This window comes from Bidens hawaiensis, unplaced genomic scaffold (genome assembly GCF_021521415.1).
Source record: "Bidens hawaiensis isolate Kalapana, Puna unplaced genomic scaffold, B.hawaiensis_p1.1 tig00005502_1, whole genome shotgun sequence".
NCBI classification, from domain to species: domain Eukaryota; kingdom Viridiplantae; phylum Streptophyta; class Magnoliopsida; order Asterales; family Asteraceae; genus Bidens; species Bidens hawaiensis.
In genome coordinates, this window is record NW_027491354.1 from 1,044,455 (window position 1) to 1,065,395 (window position 20,941).

The 20,941-nt window shown below is 37.4% G+C and overlaps 2 pseudogenes; one reads left to right on the forward strand and one right to left on the reverse strand.

The window, feature by feature from the left end:
* The first annotated feature begins 1,347 nt into the window (after positions 1 to 1,347).
* LOC143629996 (protein TUNICAMYCIN INDUCED 1-like) lies at positions 1,348 to 12,480 on the forward strand (annotated as a pseudogene).
* Positions 12,481 to 14,660: 2,180 nt separating this feature from the next.
* LOC143630001 (L-type lectin-domain containing receptor kinase IX.1 pseudogene) lies at positions 14,661 to 16,854 on the reverse strand (annotated as a pseudogene).
* Positions 16,855 to 20,941: the final 4,087 nt, after the last annotated feature.

The following is a 20,941-nucleotide window of genomic DNA, read 5'->3' on the forward strand; positions in this document are numbered from 1 at the left end:
AAAAACACGTCATTCAACTTTATAATTGAGTGTCGAATCCTTGTGTACAATATAAAAGTTTAAAAAAACTAGGAGATTGAATGATCTCATCTTGACTTTAAAGTCTAAACCTGAAAATATCCCAATTGTCCAAATACCAGATCCAAATATAAGCGACATGAAATTACAACTTTGTTCACCATAATTTGAGTACGAATCCAGTTACAATCAATAGACAGGTAAACAGATAAAAAATTGTCCCCCGCTTTGAATGGCTAACTAACATATAGGAATCTAGTACATGCTAATATTATACTAGTGAGGCTAAATAATAAATCTAGCAAATGTATGAATGGTTGTCACTTTATGTTTGTTCATTTGGAATTGGTGAACTACCCTACAACATTTTCTTAAATTCATATCAATGCTATTTTGTTTTTGGCTGAAACCAAAAGCTAAAATATAGAAATATTTTCTTAACTTCATTTCAATGCTATTTTTTTTTGGCTGAAACCAAAAGCTGAAAACTAAAATATAAAAGTAATTTGATGTAATAAATACTAACAGGGTCCCCAAATGCCTTTCTTCTATCGTGGAGGACCGGAGGGTTCAAATTATGCACCTGAGGCTTAACAAAGCGTGAGCTCGACTGGCTTGGTTATGCCAAATTTGTCAATAAATATTCAAACTCAACTGCTTGAATAGCTAAAAGAATGTTGATCAAAATTATGTTGTATGACAAAAACTTAACTTGGAACCTTGAACACTTAAAACGGTATGATTATATTATATTTTGATTTTGGTATTGTCCAAAAGCACTAAATAAATATTTTTATTTTTCAAACAATCGTGTCATACCCGCCACAATTACCGGACTCTCTTGATCGCTAGTTACAATTCGACCACTCAAATCCATGGCCGGAATATACTCCCTACCATCATTCCCACGTCATCTTCTTCATATGAGCATCTCTTAATTAAATCTCTATTAACCAATTTTGTATTCTACCTTTAACGAAACAAATATAGTTCAAAGAAATCCAAAAAAAAAACAAATAAAACAGATCCAAATTTGATCACCAGTTGAAACCCCCGCGATTCTTAAACCGTTACACCTTTCGATTTGAATTTGACGATTCAATGGCTGTTAGATATTTAAATTTCGCTAGCTATGCAATGTTTCTGGCCTTAACGATTCATTTTACTGCTTCGATGGCAGCGGTCTCAACAACAGACGTGAATCGCTTCCTAAAGCCGTATCGGTGAGTAAATTATCATAATGTGTTGAGAAGCTAAATTGTTCTTCCGGTTTACCATAAGGGATGAGCAATTTGGTGCTGAGTACCGGTATAGTAACAATCTAGTATAATGGTACCGGTATTTGTTTTTCGTGTTCCGGTTTCTGTAGTTTCAATGATACCGGTATCGGTATCATAACAAATTCGTGGCGATCTAACACAAAACCGGTATTAATTTTTCATGTTTTTGGTTTCGTTTTATTTTTTCAATGTTGCTGGTAACATAACACATTTGTACCAACCAAACACTGGTGTCGATATTCGTTTTTCATGTTTTCTGTTTCGGTGTGTTCAATGATGTATACCAACATGCTTTCACTCGTTTTTGGTATTTTTTTGGGCACAATAACCAGTACCGATCTCATCCGTACATCATGGTCAAGATGTTAATAGAAATTTTGCAATTGATTTGTGTTTCAAGATTTGAAAGAAGTTATTGTTAGGGGGATTAGGGCTTCAATCGGATGATCTTAAGATATCTGGATTTGATTTGAGGGACGCTTTAGTTGGTCGATCTGTTGTTTATGAAATTCATTTGGAAATGGATGATAAAATTCTTCCATTGAAACTTTTGGATGATGTGAATCAATGGCAACATGAGGATTTGCCCATTCTGCAAGTGGAGGAGCATGCAAGAAATACCAGCCATGAGAATGTGTTGCCGGCGAAAACGAAGAAGAGTTCACACAAGTCACCTGCATTGACTCCATTTCAGCTTTCCAAATTTGATCACCAGTTGAAACCCCCGCGATTCTTAAACCGTTACACCTTTCAATTTGAATTTGACGATTCAATGCCTGTTAGAGATTCAAATTTCGCTAGCTACGCAATGTTTTTGGCCTTAACGATTCATTTTACTGCTTCGATGGCAGCGGTCTCAACAACAGACGTGAATCGCTATCCTAAAGCCGTATCGGTGAGTAAATTATTATAATGTGTTGAGAAGCTAAATTGTTCTTCAGGTTTACCATAAGGGATGAGCAATTTGGTGCTGAGTATCGGTATAGTAAAAATCTAGTATAATGGTACCGGTATTTGTTTTTCGTGTTCCGGTTTCTGTAGTTTCAATGATACCGGTATCGGTATCATAACAAATTCGTGGCGATCTAACACAAAACCGGTATTAATTTTTCATGTTTTTGGTTTCGTTTTATTTTTTCAATGTTGCTGGTAACATAACACATTTGTACCAACCAAACACTGGTGTCGATATTCGTTTTTCATGTTTTCTGTTTCGGTGTGTTCAATGATGTATATACCAACATGCTTTCACTCGTTTTTGGTATTTTTTTGGGCACAATAACCAGTACCGATCTCATCCGTACATCATTGTCAAGATGTTAATAGAAATTTTGCAATTGATTTGTGTTTCAGGATTTGAAAGAAGTTATTGTTAGGGGGATTAGGGCTTCAATCGGATGATCTTAAGATATCTGGATTTGATTTGAGGGACGCTTTAGTTGGTCGATCTGTTGTTTATGAAATTTATTTGGAAATGGATGATAAAATTCTTCCATTGAAACTTTTGGATGATGTGAATCAATGGCAACATGAGGATTTGCCCATTCTGCAAGTGGAGGAGCATGCAAGAAATACCAGCCATGAGAATGTGTTGCCGGCGAAAACGAAGAAGAGTTCACACAAGTCACCTGCATTGGCTCCATTTCAGCTTGCAGGTCCAGTGGAGCTGTGGATTCAAGATGCCAAGAACTTGAATCTTTCGCTACTTGTAAGTCCTTGTACGGAACCATATGACGACATAAAATAATTTTAGGGTTTTTAAGTATAGGCTACGTCTAAAGGAAGGACAATGATACAGTCCATACATCACTGACGCGTCATACAGACAGTATAACAGGAGCATGGTTATATGGGCCGTATGAAGGTGGTGTTTGTATAGTAGGACCCTAAAAATATATGTGTTGGGTTTCAACGGTGGTTCGGAACGAAAACGGTCAAGTATTTAAACCCGTTTTAGTTAATGATTTCGTTTAATAGTTATTAATCAATATTAATATACAAGTATATAAACGAGTTATAAAACGCAGCGGAACAATTAAAAGATTAAACGAACCAAAACCGAAAACCCAAAAACCCGGATCCGATTACAACCAATATACGAGTACGGTTAAACATAAAGTAAACAACCATAGATGAGTATTCGATATACCTCGGTTATAAACAAACCGGGAAGACACCGAGGGGTTAACAAGAAGAGCTAGATGACACAATTGACACCCAACGAAGATCCGGCGGCAGCGGCAGTGAGCGGCGGCGGCGGCGGCGGATTCCGGTAGGTGAGATGGACGGTGGCAGAAGGGGATACAAGTCAGATCCGGCAGCTATGATGGTTGGCGAACGTCAATGGAACAACATCAACAGCTCACAACAGCTAACAATCGCTGGAACCAGTTTCACCGGAAAACCGAGTGACCGGAAAAACGATTGGGGACGGCTGAGGGTGATTGGACAGTAACAAGATGTAGCACAGGCAACCAATGAGAGGTTGTAATGATTTGGGTGGTGTACAGTAGCCGTAGTGGCCGGATTTAGCCTCGCCGGAAAACCGGTCGCGGGAAAACGGCGCCGGAGATGGTGGTGGCTATTAGGGTTTATGTTTTGTTATTGGTTATCTTTAAATAATAATATCTTACTATATATATATAGTATTATTAGTAGGTTTTAACCAAGTTAACCAATTGGGCTTGAGCCCAATTAACAAACAAAGCCTAGTCCATTATCCTGTCCATCTAATTAATTGTGTCGGGCCTAATTAACATTTAAATAGGCCTTTATCTCGTCACCCCCGGTGTAACTCAGTCCGGGTCACATTCGGGTCGGTCGCGTTGATTTGACCCGAAACGACCATTAAATCCAACAATCTCCCACTTGGACGTATTGGGTCAAGTATCACAACGCTAACAGCTAGAGGCGTTCTAGCTACACATAGCTGTCCCCAACCGAATATGACATTTTTAAATCCATAACCAAAGTATCTTGGAATACCTTATTGCAAGATAATGAATTTATAGTAATCATTGTCATATGTACAAGACATCAATTGAACAATAAGACATGGATCATATCAATCTCATATAGTGTTCAATTATTGTAGTTCTCGATATAGAGTCAAAGTGGTCCAATCAAACACACAGTTAGTTTGGGTGAGGCCTCACACTTTGCCAGTTTGAATCAACGAGTGCGCCAATATGTCTAACTGTTACATTTTAATGTAAGAGTACAGAATCCCATCTTGACTACATACAACTCCCACTGAACTCCAGAACATTCCCAACCAATGCCTTTATGGCTGGCAGTTACGCAACAGCGGTTGACATGATCAAAGAATATTCCTCGGTAAACGAGAGTTCGAATATGTATCTCAGGTCTAAGGATACTAAATGAGCATACTATTATCAAAACATCTTATGATCAAGATCCATGAAGATGATTTGATGCGAGTTACATCCAACGTCATTCATAATGAGGTCTGTGAGTTTGGAAGTCAACTACTTGAGTCCAAAGTCAGAACAGTCTTAATTTAGAATCGCTCCCACGAGTCTGACCAACTACGGATAATTTAGAATACAATATTCACGGATTAAACGTATTAAAATGAACACAGTTGTATTATTCAACGTTTGCATTTAACCATTAAATCAAAAGTGAACAGAAAAGTACAACTGATTAAACGTTCATATATCCAAATACTAAATCAAAATAAATCACTAGCAACTCTAAGCCCGATAGCATCTCTATGCTGATCATGTTTGTCCTGAGTCATCGGCTTAGTTAATGGGTCAGCTAGATTTTGATCTGTGTTTATTTTGCTTATCACGATGTCACCTCGTTCCAATATTTCCCGAATAAGATGGAACTTCCTCAGAATGTGCTTGGTTCTATGATGAGACCTTGGCTCTTTGGCTTGAGCAATAGCACATGTGTTATCACAGAATATCTCGATTGGTTTGTGAATACTCGGAACCACATCGAGATCGGTGATGAACTTCTTCATCCATGCAGCCTCCTTAGCAGCATCTGATGCAACTATGTATTCGGATTCGGTGGTAGAATCCGCCACTACACTCTGCTTGGAGCTCTTCCAATAAATAGCTCCTCCATTGAGAGTGAAAACGAAACCCGACTGTGAGCGAGAATCATCTCGGTCAGTCTGGAAGCTAGCATCAGTGTAACACTTTATAGTGAGCTCCTCTTCCACTCCCCCAAACACCAAGAACATGTCTTTGGTCCTATTCAAGTACCTTAGAATGTTCTTCACAGCAGTCCAATGGGCAATGCCAGGACTCTGTTGAAAATGACTGGTCATGCTCAAGGCATACGAGACGTCAGGTCTAGTGCACAACATAGCATACATGATAGAGCCAACCGCAGAAGCATATGGAATTGCTTGCATACGTTTAGATTCAATGTCCGTTGCCGGAGATTGCGATTTGCTCAACACGGTTCCTTTAGTCATTGGAACAGCTCCTTTCTTGGAGTTTTCCATTGAGAAGCGTTCTATCACTTTGTCTATGTAAGTACTTTGACTAAGCCCTAAATCTGCTTAGATCTATCTCTATAGATCTTTATTCCCAGAATATATGCGGCTTCTCCAAGATCTTTCATCGCAAAACAAGATTCCAACCAGTGCTTAACTTCCTTAAGCATAGGAATGTTGTTCCCAATGATCAGTATATCATCCACATACAAGATGAGGAATGATATAGTGCTCCCACTAGCCTTTCTGTAAACACAAGGCTCATCTTCATTTTTGACAAAACCAAACTCTTTGATTTTCTCATCAAAGTGAAGATTCCAGCTTCGAGATGCTTGCTTAAGCCCATAAATGGACTTGTTCAATTTGCAAACCCTATTAGGATATTTGGATCGACAAAACCTTCAGGCTGAACCATATATACATCTTCAGAAAGATGCCCATTAAGAAAAGCGGTTTTTACATCCATTTGCCATATCTCATAGTCATAGTATGCAGCAATGGCAAGCAATATCCTAATTGACTTAGTCATAGCAACGGGCGAAAAGGTTTCATCATAGTCAACACCTTGAGTTTGAGTAAAACCTTTCGCGACTAGCCGTGCCTTATAGGTTTTCACATTTCCATGCATGTCAGTTTTTCTCTTGAAAATCTATTTGCTCCCTACTGCCCGACTATCGGGGGGTAGCTCAACCAAGTTCCAAACTTGGTTATCATGCATGGATTGCATCTCGGCGTTCATGGCATCTTGCCATTTCTTGGATTCCGGATCCAAGATAGCATATTTGTAGTTAGTAGACTCGTCCCCAGACTCGGCTACTAATAAGACTTCGGGACCATCTAGATGACATAAGTATCTAGAATTTGGTACGGGAGTCCTACTACTTCTGCGAACGTTTGTGTTCACGTCTGATGTGTCAGCAACAACAACTTGTTGATCAAACTCTCCAACTTCCTCAGCAGTTAGTTGTGGTTCTTGAATTTCTTCAAGATCGACAATGTAACTTCTAGTTCCTTGACTAAGAAATTCTTCTTCAAGGAAGTAGCCTTTCCTTCTGACAGAAATCGTATTTGTATCAGGATGAAAGAAGTAATAACCGCTCTTGTAATAGTATCCGAAGAAAATAACTTTTTCGCCGCGGGGATCAAGTTTGTCATCAGACTCACTTGTGATGTAAGCATCATATCCCCATACTCTAAGATAAGACAATTTGGGTTTCTTTCCCTTATACCATATCTCATATGGAGTTTTGTCTATCTTTTTAGTTGGTGCTAGATTGACAATGCGGTCGGCGGTCATAAGGGCGTAACCCCAAAATGAGTGAGGCAAGTTAGTTCTACACATCATTGATCGAACCATGTTTAGCAAAGTTCGATTTCTCCTCTCGCTCACGCCATTAAGTTGGGGTGTGCCAGGTGGAGTGAGCTGTGAAACAATTCCATGCTCTTTTAGATGAGTGATGAACTCTGTGCTGAGATACTCTCCACCTCGATCTGATCGAAGTATCTTAATGGTTTTATCAAGTTGTTTTTCCACTTCGCTTTGAAACTCTTTGAACTTTTCAAAAGTTTCGTGCTCGTGTTTCATAAGATACAGACTATAATAGTCGATAAAAGAAACGAAGTATCTTTCATGGTTTCTAGTCATGGTTCTGAAAGGTCCACATACATCAGTATGTATGAGTTCTAACAGATCACTTGCTCGTTCACTTTTATTAGTGAAGGAGTCTTTGGCGAGTTTACCAGCTAAGCAAGACTCACAATTGTTGAAAGAGTCCGGTCCTGTGGGTTCAAGAATCCCTTCGGATTGGAGTCTTTTAACTCTTGCCTTGCTTATGTGGCCAAGTCGGCAATGCCATAGAAAAGTATCATTGACGCTAGTCTTGATACGTTTTGAAAGACGATATACGTTATTGTCACGTTGAACATCAATCTCATAAATACCATTTCGAGGTTTAGCCTCAAAATAAAAGATATCATTTAAGTAAGCAGAAATAGCCATGCCATTAAGAACATACTTAAATCCTTGTTCAAATAACAACGAAACTGAAATGATGTTTCTGGTCAAGCCAGGAGCATACAAACAATTATTGAAAGGAAAAACTAGGCCAGATGGACAAGTAAAAGGAAATACTCCAGTTGCCAGAATCGGTACTCTCTTCCCATCTCCAACAATGAGTTACATGCTGCCTTTATTCAGTTTCCTCCACTTCTCAGGCTCCTGCAAGACATTAACGATGTGGTAACCACATCCGGTATCAAATACCCATGTGTTGCTAGAGACAGTGAAAAGTTCAATAACGTATATGGAAATACCTCCAGAAGAGCCTTCACCATTGGCTCTCTTCTTCTTGATCTCAGCAAGGTACTCGGGCAGTTTCTCATCCAGTGCCCCATTTGGTTGCATTTGTAGCACTTGCGCTCCTCAAAGGGCGGCGGATTTTTCTTTGCAACTACCTTGTTAGTGTTGGTGGCAACATTGGCAGCAACAGTAACTTTCTTCTTGCATTTTCCCTTAAAACCCCGATTCTTTGGTTTTGGCTTTTTAACACCAGCAGATCGAATCATCAGAACTTGATTGGTCCTAGAAGGAATGTTCATCTCAGCCGTCTTAAGCATGTTATGAAGCTCCGGCACTGTCTTCACCCAACCATTCATGTTGAAATTCATTACGAACTGGTCGTATGAGTTGGGGAGAGAGTTGAGAATGAAATCCGATGCAATCTCATCGGGCATGGGATAATCAAGTTTCTTGAGCTGATCGATGTACCCCTTCATCTTAAGAACATGAGCACTGACGGGAGACCCCTCTGCCATCTTGCAACTGATGAGTTGTTTCATGGTGTCGAAACGTTCTTGACGGGCTTGTTTCTGGAACATGCCCTTGAGTTGCTCAAGCATCTCATAGGCACCAAAGTCTTCCAAGCCTTTAGCAAGCTCAGAAGTCATGGTGGCTAGCATAATACTGGAGACCCCAGCCGAGTCATCCTTATGCTTGTCAAGAACTTTTCATGCAGCGGCTGTGTTGTTTTCAGGCTCGGTTGGAACTGGTCCATCGAGAACATATAGGCGCTTGCCATGGTCAGAACAAGTCTCAAGTTGCGGTGCCATTCGATGAAGTTGGTACCGTTCAGTTTATCCTTCTCAAGGATAGTCTTAAGGGCGTAGGGTGAGTATTCGTTTGACGACATCTGATTAATTAAGCAAAAGTAAATTTAATTAGTATTTTTGACTTTGTAGTCCTATTATTAATGACACAATAACATTAATTAATTAGGAGTATGAGAATCCGGCTTCCAGTTATTAAAGGCAGCTGTAGCAAACAACATTAATAAGTGGTTAGGCAGACTGACAACGATTGCCAATTGTGAATAGAGCACAACTCTCGGTTATGAGGCCTATAGAGACAACGATTGTCTGTATAGATACGTTTTGCCTTATATTTGCCAACTTTAAGTCTCCAGACAGCTTTAGCACGTAACAGGAGAGTAAAGTAATAGTTGTCCTAGTACCGTGACGTGTGAAAGGGCCGGATGTGTCAATGAAACGCTTTCACCTTGATGGGATAGGCTAGAAAACAAGTGCGGTGCTGTAGCTCCAAACACTCGAAATTTCGCAGTATGCCTCAAGTGTGACTTGTAGTAGGATTGACATAAACTATTGGTTTTAAATTGGGATAAATTTTAAAATTACCAAATAGAGTAAAAGTCAAATTTTACTGTATTTATTATCGGGACGAATAGATGAACCCTTTCATCTCTCAGGACACTTAGTTTTAGATAACCTATTAAAAACTAAGTTTGTCGCGATATGACTAACCAATTTTAAGTTAATAGAAAATAACTTATTAGTTTTGGAAATCAAAACATTTTTAATTTGCAAAACATAATTGGTTAATAAAATGTTTATTTTCAAATTTATTTGATATTAGGTTGGTGATATTATAATCCTAATATAAACAAACCAAGCAATCACAAATAGCAAATAACAAAAATATGTAAATCCATATGGCCAAAAGTTGATCGGTCTCGCTAGAGCCAATAAGGGAGACCGATCGGGTCAAGGGGTTCACAACACAAACAACCACAAGGATGGACTTCTCCGTGCATCCCGTCGTCTTGTCCGAACTCCCACTAAATCCAAAAGGTCCTCGAGCTCGTCCTCGGTTATCTTCGCGTCTTCTTAATTACAAATTTATAAACTAACATAATATGTCCTATTACAAATTTGAACCATCTTTATGGCCAAAGAAAACCGAAAATTAAATAATAACCTTTTTACAACTTTTGAACCAACCATATGGCCAAAATAAGCTCAATCAACAAACACAACCAAACAAACACATAGGCCGGGGCCGGATTTACATATTCAATTTACACGAATTTCGGGTCGTTTTGACTTGGTCAAATAAAATAAACAAAACTTTGACCAACTCAAAATCACCCGAAATTAAATCTAGATCTATAAACTTTAAACGATTTAAAGTTTAAGATGTAGATCCGGTTTTAACGAACCGGGATCGACTCGTACGTTGTAACCGCGGCTCTGATACCACTGTTGGGTTTCAACGGTGGTTCGGAACAAAAACGGTCAAGTATTTAAACCCGTTTTAGTTAATGATTTCGTTTAATAGTTATTAATCAATATTAATATACAAGTATATAAATGAGTTATAAAACGCAGCGAAACGATTAAAGGATTAAACGAACCAAAACCGAAAACCCAAAAACCCGGATCCGATTACAACCAATATACGAGTACGATTAAACATAAAGTAAACAACCATAGATGAGTATTCGATATACCTCGGTTATACACAAACCGGAAAGACACCGAGGGGTTAACAAGAAGAGCTAGATGACACAATTGACACCCAACGAAGATCCGGCGGCGGCGGCGGTGAGCGGCGGCGGCGGCGGATTCCGGCAGGTGAGATGGACGGCGGCAGAAGGGGATACAAGTCAGATCCGGCAGCTATGATGGTTGGCGAACGTCAATGGAACAACATCAACAGCTCACAACAGCTAACAATCGCCGGAACCAGTTTCACCGGAAAACCGAGTGACCGGAAAAACGATTGGGGACGGCTGAGGGTGATTGGACAGTAACAGGATGTAGCACAGGCAACCAATGAGAGGTTGTAATGATTTGGGTGGTGTACAGTAGCTGTAGTGGCCGGATTTAGCCTCGCCGGAAAACCGGTCGCCGGAAAACGGCGCAGGAGATGGTGGTGGCTATTAGAGTTTATGCTTTGTTATTGGTTATCTTTAAATAATAATATCTTACTATATATATAGTATTATTAGTAGGTTTTAAACAAGTTAACAAATTGGGCTTGAGCCCAATTAACAAACAAAGCCTAGTCCATTATCTGTCCATCTAATTAATTGTGTCGGGCCTAATTAACATTTAAATATGCCTTTATCTCGTCACCCCCGGTGTAACTCAGTCCGGGTCACATTCGGGTCGGTCACGTTGACTTGACCCGAAACGACCATTAAATCCAACAATATGTACACTAACTAATTAACACAATACGAAACTGTTAAATTTTGTGTGCAGTTTGCCAATTCGATCGGTTCAAGTTGAGATGATTTAATTACACTAAATCAGACCAGACCAGACCAGACCGGATATGTAGTCGGTTTCCGGTCTGACATGCCGCTCTGTATGGAAAAAGTGGTCATAATAATCTAAGTTACTTTATCATTGTTCCATTAACTTTAAATCAAACTTTTCTCAATCGAAAAACTACTTAAGTTTAAATATTGATCAATGGCAGTGAAGTTTTTTTAACTCATTAAACTGCCTAAGAGGAACATTTATGAAACACGGTTAAAAACATCCTCCAATCTAGTAATCAAATTTCATAACTCCTCCATCTGGCTTTAAAAATTTTCATTAGCTTGGAACAATATTAAAATGTGAGTCTTTGTAATTATAACCAAGAAAAAGTTGAAGTAGCATTTTTAGAACAATAGCTTGGTTACTGTTTAATGACTGACAAGTTAAATAATATGCAGCATCACATAGACGGTACTGCGGTGAGAAAAGTGATCATAGCCGACGGGGCCGTTGTGACATTCAAGGGCGCCAAATCAGTTACCTTACTCACACCCATTAAGGTTGAACTTCCATTGACCAAACCTCAAGACGGGTTTGCATCACGAATATTAAACTTAGCTGACCACCTAAGGCACGCGGCTCGTACCCAAGGCCAACCACTCTATCTATTGTGGGCCCGACATCTCTCAGTTACCCCACACCCACACCCTCCCCCTCGGCCAACCAACCCGAGCTCAACTTGTTGGTCAACGGGTCAAACACATTCTGGCCCATCAAGTAGCTTAACGGGTCAAACAACATTTGATTGGTTTTGATAAACTACTCTCCTCTATCTTTGGTCCTAAAGCCAATGAGGATGGTTCCTTCAAGGTGTTGAAAGCAGACGTGTCGGCCCAAACGTTTGTGAAGATCGGGTTTCAGGTAAAGAGGTCTCTTGGAAATGGGCCCGAGTTGGCGGGTTATCCGAAATGGAGAACCAAGCCTACAATCACAAGAAAGTATTTTGAAGTGTTGGCTAAGGTGGATGGTGATAAGTTTGTGCCAGAGCAGGTAATTCAAGTCGAGCCGGTTAGGTTGAAGGATACTATGGCTCCTAATGTTATTACTGGTAATGTTACCTCATCAAAGGCCTTTACTATATGACTCCTCCTAAGCTATTTACTTTGTAAAGTCTTTAAGCCCATTTTTGTTTTCCTTTTTTACCCTTTGTATGATCAAGTTTTGTGTAAAATAGGAAAGTGATTATTGTTAGAGGCATTTGGTAATGAATCTGATTGGTTAAGATGGTGGTTGTTAATCTTGTGTTGGTTTTCTTTAATATAGTTCTAGTAATGTCATGCTAATTAAAGAAAAATGAGTCGTTAGACGGATGTCGTTTTTAGCAGGGGTCGAAACAAATTTAGTCGATTTAGAGAGTAATTATATTAGCCAAACATAAATATGGATCAAGTAGTGTTTATAAAATACACATTTACATAGGATGTCCCAGTTCCAAAAGTCCTAACATTAACTCACTACTTTGTTTGAAGCTAGGACGTTCGAATATCTCGATTCTCTTTGTGGTAAACACCTATTTGAAATAGACCTACAGGTCAGGCTCGTGTGTTTTAAGTTTATAGATACTAAAAGGGGTCAAGTCGATCTCAAGTATAAACCCTAAATTAACATCTTGGTCTTGATTCATGTTTTAAACTAATTTAAACCATGCTTTATAAACATCAAGTTTCTGTTTTGAACATCATATGGCCCGTATGATGTCATACGACCCGTAGTGATAGTATTTGGTTTCTTTTTGGCCCATCTCATATTAAATTAGTTTACATTTTGCGTAACAGAGATCGTACGGTCCTTAGTATGGCATAGAGAATGCATCTTTGATCAGAAATCTAAGTCAACATGTTTAAGCAAAAAAACCAAAGTTTAAATTTCTTTATTGGTCCATCTGTTTATCAACATAGTTAAGAAGCATTTTGGCTCGGTTAATACTTAAAAATGTTTAAAACTTAACATGCAACATGTTTATGTGCCAGTTTAATTAACTGAAATACTGGTTTAAGCTAAGAATTGAGTTTTCGAAAGGTATTATACACCAAATCTCGAGTCTCTTCTCATTTCAATCATTGAATAAGCTTTTTACACTAACAAATCAGCATTTAACCAATACTAAGTGCCATAACCTTAACATGGCAATACCTAAGGTAAATAAGGTCCAATTCAAGTTTCTTACCAATTACTGATGATCTTAAACTTGATTCTTGGATCGACAATACATCATTATAACCCGATTATAACTTGTACAAAGGCTTGAGGATGAAGCACTAAGTGTAGAACACGAAAAAATCTTGCTTAACGAAGTGTACGCGTGATTGAAGATGTGTTCTTGGAGTTATGATGATCGATCTTGAACAAATAATGGCTGAGAATGAGAGTGTTTTGTCACAAAATTTTAGTTGCAACATGTAACAGTACGTGTAAAATATGGCTTTAGGTTCAAAAAATGACAGATTAGTCCATGTACTCCAACTTTTGCACTTTTGCCAATTTCAGTCCTTTGACTTCTCCAATGCCATAAAGGATCATCTAATGCTTAGGATTTATGTCGCAAATACTCATTATACACGTGTGCTTATATACGGGGTGTTACATCAACTATACGTCTTCTAAATATGAAGAGAGGATATGTAGCTTGTAACTTAAAAAGAACTATGGTTATGGCGGTACTGATAGTTTAGGTCAAAATAATGCACCAAAAACAACTTTAGTGGTTTTCTAGTTACAGACACTAAAAAGAAATAAGAACTAGAAAAACTATAGCATGGCACATGGTGGCAATGGAGCTAGTTGGGTGGTAGCTAGGGGCATTGGATCAGTTTTGAATATTTGTTTATGTGTGTGGTGATGCTTGGAGTAGATAAGCTAGTGTGCAGTTAACATGTATAAAGCTAATATGTTTTGAGTACACGGGGCCGAAAAATGACACAATTCGGCCGGCGAAATGTGGTTTTGGAGTTAATATCCGACATAAATAGAACTTCTACAGCTCTTATACCATGTGAAGGTGAAAAGAGATATTTTATTGCGATAAATTGTTTTAATACAACGTACAAGCATACATATACAGAATATAAAATCTAACTCGAACAAGCTAACCATAATAGGCTTAACCCAAATATACTTAACAACAATCGATCTCTTCTGATATAATTTGAAAACTATACTGAGGGTAAGTGTGATATGAAAGGATTAGAAGAAAAGAAGAAGAAGAAGAAGAAGAATAAGAATAATAATAATAATAAGAATAAGAATAAGAAGCTGTTTGTTGTCGTTGTTTGCTTTTAGGAATTTGTATCTTCTACGCTTTTTCATGCTTGGTTATGGATGATTGAAGTGACATCAAATAAAGAAGACATGGAAGGTGTCAAGTAAGACGCCCTTGGCATCTTTGAAGGGAGTATGGGCATTGAAGCTTCAAGGTTTAATACTTGAATCACTTGTCTCATTGATGGGCGAAACTTTGGGTCAAGATGCACACACCATAACCCAGTTGTCATCAAACACTTGATTTCTTCTTCCTCGAAATTGAAATCTAGACATGGGTCGGCAGCATCTAAAAGGTTCCCGGTCCCATAAAGCTCCCAAACCCATTCTAGTAAGCGTATTTTATTTTCTTCGTCGTTGAACTCAATACATTTTCGTCCACATGTGTTAGTTCCAAGGCAACAACTCCAAAGCTATAAACATCTGATTCCTTGCTTGCCTTCCCGGTCACTACACATTCAGGAGCCATGTACCCCATGGTTCCGGCTAACATCATTGTCTGCTAGCCTTTCTCGTGGTCAACCAGCTTAGCTAACCCGAAATCACCAAGCTTCGCATTGAAATTTGAATCTAGCATCACATTACTAGATTTGATATCTCTATGCAAAACACATTGCTCCCATTCTTCATGTAGATACATCAAAGCTGAAGCCAGACCTAGGGTGATTTTGTACCTTGTGCCCCAAGTCAGTAAGCTCTTCGCCTGGAAAATATGTGAATCTAAGCTTCCATTTTCCATATATTCATAAACAAGAAGGAGTTCACGTTTTTCGTGGCACCAACCGATGAGTTGCACCAGGTTTCTGTGTCTCAATCGACTAATGATCCTAACTTCTGATGCATATTCCTTAATCCCTTGTTTTGAACTCTTTGACACCCTTTTGACCGCAACACATGTGCTCGAATATTTTAAAAACCCTTTGTATACACTACCAAATCCTCCCTCTCCGAGCTTCTCTTTCTCTGCAAACTCGACAGTCGAATGAGCTAATTCGTCGTAAGAGAATCTTTTAGCCCCAATGCCCATTTCGAATTCATAGTTCATCTCTTCATCCAATGTAAAACCTTCATGCCCATCTTCTTTGCTCTGCCTCTTCTTATTCTTCTTCCTCATCCACCAAACGAATGCAAGCGCAACCAAGAAGCAGGTAACAGGAACCGATATTTCAACTATTAATCTCACGTTGCTCTTCCCCCCATTCACTATATTAGGACTGGGGTTCAGTTGCAAATCCGAACTATTGAAAGCCCAAGATCGCACGTTATGTTTCTGGAAGTTTGCTCCGGTGGCTGCAGAAAACCCGAAGATAACCCATTCGGGCAACTCATTCCTGAGATCAACCGTGTAAACAAGTCCTTGTCGCACGACCATATTATTTCGATAACCAGTGAACGAAACACTAAGATTTCTTGACACTGAATCATATGCGATCCAAGCTTGACACACACCCCCACTGGTTACATTGCTTAATCATTTCTGATATCTAACAGAAACCAGAGAATTAATATTAATGCCAACATGAGCACCGATTTTTAAATTTGGAGAGAGATATGGATCAAAATCATTCCAAAAAGTATCAAACTCAACCGCAACAAATGGGCTCCTGAATGTATTGGTTGTGTAGTTGACTGGAAGCCCCATGGCTCGGCCCCTGGTGAGCACAAAATTATTCTGAACTAGAAAGAATGTGAGGCCATCAACATACGGTGTAGCCCTGTCTGAATCAATTACAAAAGTGAAACTGGTACTGAAGCTTGCTAGCTCACCAGTTCTGTTGTCCCAAAGATGGAATGGTTTGGTGAATGTTACCCGTCCAGATCTCCCGCTTCGATTGGAACTAATCACATCTGGGGTCACCTGGATACCACCATTGGAGATGTAACCTCTGTCACCTTCAGTAATTATTTCTCGGTTCTGGTTTTCTGGACCGATGTTGGTCAAATTGAAGGAGAGTGAATCTACAATAGGTATCAAAAGAAAAAGAACGAAAGTGATGAAATGGGTCCTGGATGACTCCATTAATGTTGCAAATTGCTAGATAATTAAGTTTAGTCACTTATATAATCTTGGCCGCAGTTGGCAAGTATAATGTTGCAAAGGAATCAAATAATTAGCTGTCTATGAACAAAGGTTCCAAATGGTAAAATCCAAGACAAATGAAAAATTGACGAACCTTCTTAAATACCTATAATAATGTAAGTGGTTCTAAAGTAGTTAAAAATGTCTTCTCAGATTGTTGAAACCTGATGAAGTGGCCGGCCGCGAAAAAGACACAGCGGATTTTAGCTAGCTAGTTAATGTAGTTTATGGATCCGTAGGACCAGCACAAGCAATCATAACTTAATTTAACTTTTAAACTATGTTATGGACTTTCAATTTTAGGTATTTTTTTTCATAATTATAGGTAAGTGTTGCATTATAATCAATGTTTTCATAATTAGACCGGTTATTTAAATGATCGTATTACCAGTTCACTGGTAGGGCCGATTACAAAACCACACGCCATCATAAACACATCTAGATTATTTTAGAAATATATGTACTCTAATTTGACACGGATTAAAACAATTTCAATTTATAAAAAGTAGTCACTATTCAGTGATTCTTTTTTGAAGTTTGACAGGATAAAGTAAGGGTGTAAAAACTCATTTAATAGCAACCAAATTAAACCAAACTAGTTGTCAATTCCTGCGCGCTGTAGCAGGGACTTGGCAGGAGGTGAAGCGTATTAAAAGGAACGAAATGTAACAGAATTCTAGGAGTTTCTTGTTGCACGAAAACTTGAAACTTCTTGCCATGAGATCTGGCAGTCTTTTTCAGGGACTAAAGTAACCTTTTTGACATTCAAAAGTCAATAATGGTATCGTTCAACCTATAAGCGATAAGGAAATGAAAAGCCAATCTCGAAATGCAGTTCATATTGTTTATATTAAGTGCAGGTATTTGTTGAAACTAATGAAAATTAAATTTACTTTCTATTTTGACTTTTGAATGTTAAACATAGTGATTGAAAAGAAATAAGAGCAGAAATTATACCAACACTTTAATTTATGCAAACTAATGTCCATGCTGAGGTACTAGTATATCCACAACATTCGCATGCATTACCTATTGTACCACTAGCTTATATTTTTATACACAAGGTCTATTCTTCATAACCTTAGAGCATTCTCAATCCATTCTTTAAAGTCGGCAAACCCATATAATTTAGGGTAAATTTTAAGAAAATCATCAAAATCACCTATCCAATCCATTCTCTATTATATGGATGAGTTATATGGCAACTAAACTAAATCCCTAAATATAGGGACTCATTTTTTATCTATACCATATAATATATCACATATCTCCCAATCACCATTTACTATATAATAAGACAAAAGAGAAAAAAAATAATAAAGAATTAATTTATGGATATGAATAGGGAATAGAATGTGGAAGAATTTTGAAAAATGATAAATAAATTTATGAAATGGTGTTTTTTAGCTAAATTATAGGGAAAATATATGGAATGAGATGCGAATGCTCTTACATGTGTGTTTTTGTTTTATTACACCTCATAAAGCCCATGTGTCCATCTATTTAGTTATCTCTATCTTTAGTAACAGAGTTAGAGAGGAAATGGAGATTAGAGAGAGAGATATATGAGCGTCACCATCACCTCTGATGTCCACCGTCATCAATCGATCCTTCATACATTTTAATCCACTAATGTTGTTGTATAATTGCGTACCTGGATATGAATTCGATCATTGATGCAAACTTGTAACATTGATTTCAATCATGGTTTCTTGAACAATTGTCTGGATTAATCTCTGAATCGTGAATCACTTTCAGATAAACCTATTTGCGGGTTACACACAATGATTTATCTGATAAGACAAAGATTTTTCTGTGGATGAAATTGGATTTTGATGATTCTATGTGATGATGAAGAACCAGAGAGAAGTAACCGTCTTCTCTGTTCTGTATATTCGATGGATTCAGAATCTCTTGGGAATAATAAAATTTATTAATATAATTCAATTCCATTATGAGCCCAAATAGATTAAATAAAAGCCCATTTAATAATACACTTAAGCCCAAGTATAATACTAAATAACAAAGGCCAAATAACATTATTGTTAAACAAGCCCGCACTCCCGCGTCACCTAACTCGTTCTCTAACGTTATTTCTCCATCGAAAAGTTAATCGAATAACACTAAAATAACCAGCAAATGGCATATCATCGTCGCCACCATGTGTTCTAAATCACCGGTATATGCCTTTTTTGGGTTCCGATTATGAACGCTTGGTGGCGGTGGTGCGGTCTCAGAATTGTCTGTATTGTTGCCGGATTCTCTTTAGGAACCCTAGACGACGACACACGACTGTGGCGATGGCGATCGTTAATGCGGTGGCAGATTTCTTTATGTTGTTGCCGGATTTCCTTATATTTTGTTTCTGTTTTAAGTAATGTCAAAGATGTATATTTTTCTTATTAAAGATGTAATTAATGGTGGAACAACTTGAAGTGGTTTTATTATTTACTTATTTAGTTTTTTATTTTTTACACTTGGTGTAGGAATAATTGTTTTAGGTGTGTAAGTGTAGTTTTTATAGTTTTATAATGTAATGTCAATTAGTGTAGGAATAACATGTTGGTGTGTAGCTTTTGTATTATTAGAAAATGGATTGAATGGTGTGTAGCTTTTGTGTTATTAAAAAATGGATTGAATGTTATAGACTTGTAGTTACATTATTTACCATATAATACGCTATTTTGATTTGGAAGTTATATTAAAATTGAGGGTGCCAATTTTTTTATTATTTATTTTTACAGTACAAGTTAATCAAAGTCAATTTATAATGTTTATCAGTATCGGTATGTTTATTAAAGTTACCGTATAAATTTTTAAAGTTCACATCTTCCATTTGTTTATTAGAAATATATGTATATACAATTTCATATATTTGTATTTCGTAATAAAAAAGATGCTTTTTATACTATAAATTTTATTGATGTAGGAATGATAACTATGTATACTGTAGGATTAACTATATCACATTGTGTCGAATAACCTTAAACAACATTTTTTGATTTGTTTTTTTTTAATATATGATTAACTATATTAAGGTTTGAAACTTTCAATATTAATAACTTACCATATAAAACAATTTTGTTATGAATTATTATCCGTTTATGGTGACTCTCCACATATATATGTCATAAAGTAATAACTCTTTATATGCTTAACTCCTTTTTGTAGTTAATTTGTGTTAATGTAAGGAGCCTTATAGTGGCATTATATTCCATAGTATGTGATGAATAAGAAGAAATCATTCCCTCATTCTCTCTATTGCTAATAGGTTCACAACAAATTTGATATTTTACCAACATATCCTTTTAATTATATAAAGAAAATAACAAAATGAAAAAAAAATTAATTGGCTGAAATGGCTTCTCGCAATTCAAACTAATACCACTTCTCGCCTCTTATTGTAACACTCCGGCTAAAGTGGAAACGCCTGAGTATGACGTACAGATTGCTCAAAAAATATGTGACACTATTAAGTGACAATATTATCATTAATTAATGTAAACGTCAAGTACACAAGTTTGTAACAAGAAATACAAGAAAAATACAAGAACAATGTAACAACATGTCCATTTATTAAAATACTCTAAGATCTAATATCTTTGTCATTTCATCAACTAATAATTATACCTGTAACATATATATAAAATAAAGTCAACTAAATGAATAGTTGGTGAGTTCACACAAGTTTTGATATATGTACATAAAAATTATAAAATTCCATGAACAAGTGTAAATGAGCAAGTAATGTTCTTTTCAGTTGGGATTGTGCACCAACGTACTCAGATAAGCGCACGTAATGTCTTTTCCAATTGGTAACAACCAATGTACTCGGATCGTGGGTCCCTATTCCTCTCATAACATCGAGGTACCGAGTGCATAGGGGGGGGGGGGCGTATGATCATACTTAATGAGGAAACCATGAGCACGTAATCTTTGAGAAAGTAAGCAATTAAACACACAGTCCATGTAACGAATTGTAGTTTATAAATAATAAATAAACGAAATTGTAATGTTGATAGGATATATATGCTACCCTAAATATGTGTAAAAGCGTTAAATGGGGGGGGGTGAGAAACTCACTTTTGATATTGGAGACAACTTGAAATAATAACCGAAAGCGAGTTAATAAACGAAGCAATTGAATCTCACGAAACTATAAATAATAACGAAGATACAAAGTCAAGGACTAACTGCCGGAATTAT